Below are 5560 nucleotides of genomic sequence, written 5' to 3'. Positions count from 1 at the left end.
CATAGGCTGGCAACTGCGGCTCTGATATAACCCCTAGCCTGAGAACCTCCATATGCCGTGGGATTGCCCCAAGCTTATTTGATACCATATTAGCTATTTAGTCTATATTTGAATTCACTTTAACAATCATTTACTGAGCACTGCTGGTTATTGTCACTGTTAGTAGAGATATCCAGTAAACAAAACAAATAATCCCTGCCTTCATGAAGCTTGTATTCCAGTGGATGAGAAAGAAAATAATGACCTCAATATGTAACTTACAAAATATATTGGAAACTGGAAATTGATAAGGAGAAAAAGAGGCAACAGCGAGGCAGAAGGCTAGGGAGTTCTGAGAATTAGGAGCTTCTGCAACTTTCTGAGAGGGATCAGGAAAGACTGGCACTGTGGAATCTGAGCAAAGCAGGTAAGAGAGTGGCCTTGTGAATACAGGGGAAGAGCAGAAACAGTTGGTGCAAGGATGCCTGTAACTGGAGCAGGTCTTGAGTGTCTGAGACTCAGCCGAGGGGTCAGAGTAGACAAGAGCAGAGAAAGAAAGAAGAACAGCAATTGAAGATAAGACCAGAGAAGCAATGGCGTGTGTGTGTGTGTGTGTGTGTGTGTGTGTGTGTGTGTGTGTGTGTACGCGCACAGATCCTACGAGGCCTTAAGGACCACTGTAAGGCACGGCTTACGGCTTCCTCTGTGTGAGCTGGGAAGTCATTGGAGAGCTTTAAGCAGAGGTGTAATATAACCTGACTTAAGTAATTTTGGAGTATTCACTCTTGCAGTAGGAGAGGAACTTGATAGGGAGATACTTGAGAGGCAGAGAGACCAGTTTGGAAGCTCTTGTGATAATCCAGGCAGAGTTGATGTTGCTTGGACCAGGGTGGGTGCGATGGAGGTGTGGTTGAAATCTGTTTTTATTGAGAAAGTAAACAGAATTTGCTGACAGATTGGATATGACGTATTAGAGAAAGAGAGGACTTAGAGACAATTGCAAGATGGGGATTATTCTAGAAGAAGGAGGTTGTTTTTTTTTTTTTTTTTTTTCCGGCTATGACTGCACCATGTGGAAATTCCTGGGCTTGGGATCAAACCTTTGCCACAGTCGTGACAATTTAGGCCACCAGGGAACTCCAAAGATAGAGGGCTTTGAGGCATAATCCTGTGTATGTTAGAACTGAGATGTCTATTAGATCTTCAGATGGAGATATCAGAGTAGTAATTAGACAGAGGAGCCTGAAGTTCAGAGAAGTATCCCAGGTTGGAGATATAACTTTGGAATCCCCAAGAAACAGATGGCATTAAAGCCATGAGCTTGGATGGGATCAAGGAGGGAACAAGAGGACAGGACAAGCAGCCCGGGAAAGAGCCCTGAGGAGTTTCAGTGTTCAGACGTTGCAAAGATGAGGGAGGAACCTTAACAGGCACTGAGAAGAGGCACCTGTGGGGTAGCAGGAACCAGGGGTGAGGGGTCGGGGGACAAGTGAAGACTCTGGGTCTAGACGAAGAGGGATCTGCTGTGTGCAGACTGCTGACTGTTGGGGATGTGACCTACTGAGCTTCTACTGTCAGCACTGAGAGACTGTTCCTTATTTGACATTTAATATATTAAAAGTCTAAAGTTGCTATAATAAAAATATTATTTGACATCAAGCTTTTTTTTTTTTTTCTAGGACGGGAGTAGGAAGTAGGGGACTTTTTTTTTCTTTATTCTTGGGAAAATATCAGTGCACTCACATTAGTCTGTACCTTTTACATGATGGATTATATGGCATAGCTGGGAACAACTGGGAGCAAACAGTACTTCTCTACTAAACACTGATTTACTTGATCTGGGTCCCTACGCAGTGTTTAATGTTAAATAATTGACCAGGAACATATCCTTTGAAATATGACAAAAACACAAGTGATTTCTTTCCCTCTACACACTAGATGTAGAAGATGTTTGCCATTTATGCACATATCCAACTAGGCACTTCTGGTTCTCTGAGGCCATTTTTTTGTGCCTTGTTGTACATTTGGAAAAAGAATTATTTGCAAGTGTGCGAAATGCATGAGGCAAAGGGAACACTGCGTCAGATGATCTCTAAAACCTCGCTGCGTTCAAAGATTCTAAGAATAATGCTCATACCCATGGTCTGTGTTAAGCCAAGGTGGGTGGGGCTGGGAGTCAGCAGCCCTTCAAATAAGCTGGATTAACTCCACTGCCATTTCTCTGAGGGAAAAGGCAGCTCAGCCTTTTAGAGCATATAGGTCATCAGAAAAAGTTAGATTATGAAAGTCTTCAAGTCACAATCATTCCATAGAGTAATGGAATTGAATGTGATTTAGGCTTAAGAGTGAGGGAAATGAATTTTTAGTTAAGAGCCATGAAAATCAGCACTATTTCATATAGTTTAAATAGACTGCTATTCTCGGTTCAATATAGGCGTTCATTCGGTTCAGTTTCCTTGAGTTCAGAGGTAATAGAAAGATACACATTTTTCTTCAAATTCAATCAATTTTGAAAGGGCCTATAATTTTTAAAGCTTTTTTTTTTTTTGTTTAAATTGCATAACTACTAATTTTTCAACCACCAATTTCAAAGAGAGATGTGGCAGTCCAGATAGTCCCGTGTCTGTTTTAGGACTTAGCCGAGATGACACGACACCAGTGAGCTCTTCCCATGTGTCAAGTTTGTTCTAATGTTTCAAAGAGATTTTAAAATCGAGCAGACTCTTGAGAATTTTAGATCAGAAGTTTCCGCCTCAACTATGACTCCTTTATGCTGAGTATATTGTAAACTATAGCTTCTGGGAATGTTCCAGAAGGAATTTCCTTCACAGTTGAAACTAGTGGTGGGGGATTAAGTTGATTAAAATTGTCTGAGAATGAAAGCTGATTTTATGGTTAAACTGCTGTAAAGTAAGTGTGAGGTAATCACTGCTGGAGTCAGAGAGGAACGTCCAAGTAGACACGTGAGACAATGCTTAGCGTGACCAATTCGGTTACCATCTGAGTTTCCTGAAGACTGTCCACAGGCTTCTTTTCCTGCTTAGTTTTTGGAAGCAACAGGTCTGCTCTGCACGTGACAGGATGAACACAAGATGAGGCACATGTTTATTAGTAGACAGAAAGTTGTCTGGATTAAGCAAAGCATCAGGGGCTGAGGTAGGACATGTCCCCTGAGCAGAAGCGTCTCTGAGGAGCTGCAGCTGTTCTGGCCCTGAGTCCACACAAATACTTTTTCTCAGTTTCACAACCTCCACGCTCTCAAGTTAGTCAGGGAACTGTCTTGTGTTTGGGTTTTGGCTTTTCTGTGCAGATGCTGTTGTGGGAAACGCATTGCTCAATGTTCAGGCATTTGTTTTTGGAGCCTGGGATCCCCCACCCCCACCCCCCGGGAACCAGGCCTAGTGAAAAGAGCCCAGGATGGGTGACGTGGATTCCTGGCCCGGGAGGGCAGCAGGGGTTCTGGTCTGAGCACAGAGGCCAACAGCCCCTTTCCTGAGGGGCTGCCTTGATGTGTAGCCAGAGGCATCATCCCTCAGCCTGTCCTGACGCCCCCGAGGAAACAAATACCTTCTGTAGGTCCATGGGATTTCTCTGAAGACCCTCCGACCAGCATCCAGCTGTGCCCCGGAGGAGAGGCAGGCTCTGGAGAAGTGGGGTCATGCTGGGAGGCATGGGCACAGACCAGGTCCTCCACCCACCCTGTGGCTCCCAGGGCCAGTGGCTCCCTCTCCTGGGGCTGAGTGGCCAAGTACCAGATGGGAAGTGAGGGTCTGGGTGAGCAATCTGTCACCACTGTCACATTTCTTAGGTCCTTCTTCCCCCATAGCCAGGACAAAACTCTTTACAAAATTAAAAACCACTTTTTTAAAAAAGAGAATTTAGAAAAAGGGGTCTGGTACAAAGAAGCAATCAAAATCCCTCAATGCCACCCCCGTTGACCACGGGATAGATTTTATTCTGGTCTTTTCTGAGTGTCTGTAACACAGATAACCCTCCTCCAGTCACTCTGCTCTAGGAAGTCACCCACATCCCTGTCTGCCCCTGCCCCCACTCAGCCCCCCAGAGAAAACATGAGGCAGATGGGCCTTGGTTTCTCTCACATGGGCCCATATATTCACAGGCCTTCCTCCTGTCTCAGAAAACTGGGGCGGGGGTGTGGGGGGGGTGTCTCTGCAAGGCTAACTCTTCCCCCGCAGCCCTGATCCCACACCCTGTGCTCTGCAGTCACCCCTGGCCCGTGTCGCTCTCATTCAGGCCCTTGGCTGTTGTGCAGATGCAGGACAGTCTGGCCCACCCTGAGAACTGCCTCTGTTGTGCTATGTCCCCTCACGGGAAGTGTTCTCTTTCCCTGTAGCACATCTACAGAACCACTGACTATTTTTTCCCCTTCATTCACCTCTTTCTTTCTCTTTTATTTCTTTTTTTTTTCTTATTAGGGCCGGACCTGAAGCATATGGAAATTCCTGGTCTAGGGGTTGAATTGGAGCTGTCATTGCCAGCCTATACCCCAGCCATGGCAAAGCCAGATCCGAGCCACATCTGTAACCTATACTGCAGCTTGCAGCAATGTCGGATCCTTAACCCACTGAGCGAGGCCAGGGATCAAACCTGCATCCTCATGGACACTATGTTGGGTTCTTAACCTGCTGAGCCCCAAAGGGAACGCCCATATCTGGTGTTTGGGAAGCAGCACTGTCAGAATCCCTGGTCCTCAGTCTCCACCCTCCCAGGTGCCAAGTGATGGTAGCATCACTGGTGCTTTTACAGAGCAGCCCCGGTGTAATCTGGGTATATTCCTGGGTCCACAGCCTGAGCTGGACCTCTGACCCTTCTGGATGTTCTGTGAGCTTCCCAGCATGTGGAGATTCTGTTACATGCAACTAAGAACACTGACCAATTCAAGATGGTATCTGTGAGGACATTTCCATCACCCCAATAAGAGCTGATTAGAGCCTGCACTAGGGGAAGCCTAGAGGTGGGTACAGAGCACTGACTGGAAAGATGACAAGAAAATCCTCTCATAGAGATGCCATTGATTATACATGAAGGAGGATGCTGAGGGAATGAGGGGGAATACTGAGGAGGAAAGAAAGGAAACCGAAGGACTTAACGCTGTTTGGCCTCAGGTTTCTACCAAACCAGCCTAAGGTCATTTGCGGCGAGCGGCTGACCTAGGATTGGGCTTGGGCTAGCGGACCATCAAAGACACTGAGACAGTCACAGCGCTCAGCAGCCTGGAAGCGGAACTGAGGGTGTATATGATGGGCCTGCCCTGGTATTTTAGGGAGGCCCAAAAGGGCCTTGGCAGATTAAGGGAACAAGAACACGTAGAGAAGGCTGAGCAGGTTTCTCCTATCATGCAAGTTCAAGTCTCTTCCCCAGATACTCAATAACTATTTAATGAAGGAATGAATGAGTCAGATCTTACCAGAGGTGCACAGAAAGCTGGAGGGGAGAGGTACAGAATTTGAGATCTTACATCTAATGCTAGACCTTGGCTTTTTCCAATTTGCATACTAAATGCAGGGCTGCAGATGGCTTCCTGCTATTACAGCTGCTGAATCGACTTACGTGGCTGCAG

Source organism: Phacochoerus africanus, chromosome 6 (assembly GCF_016906955.1).
Source record: "Phacochoerus africanus isolate WHEZ1 chromosome 6, ROS_Pafr_v1, whole genome shotgun sequence".
NCBI classification, from domain to species: Eukaryota; Metazoa; Chordata; class Mammalia; order Artiodactyla; family Suidae; genus Phacochoerus; species Phacochoerus africanus.
This window is presented reverse-complemented; position numbering follows the sequence as displayed.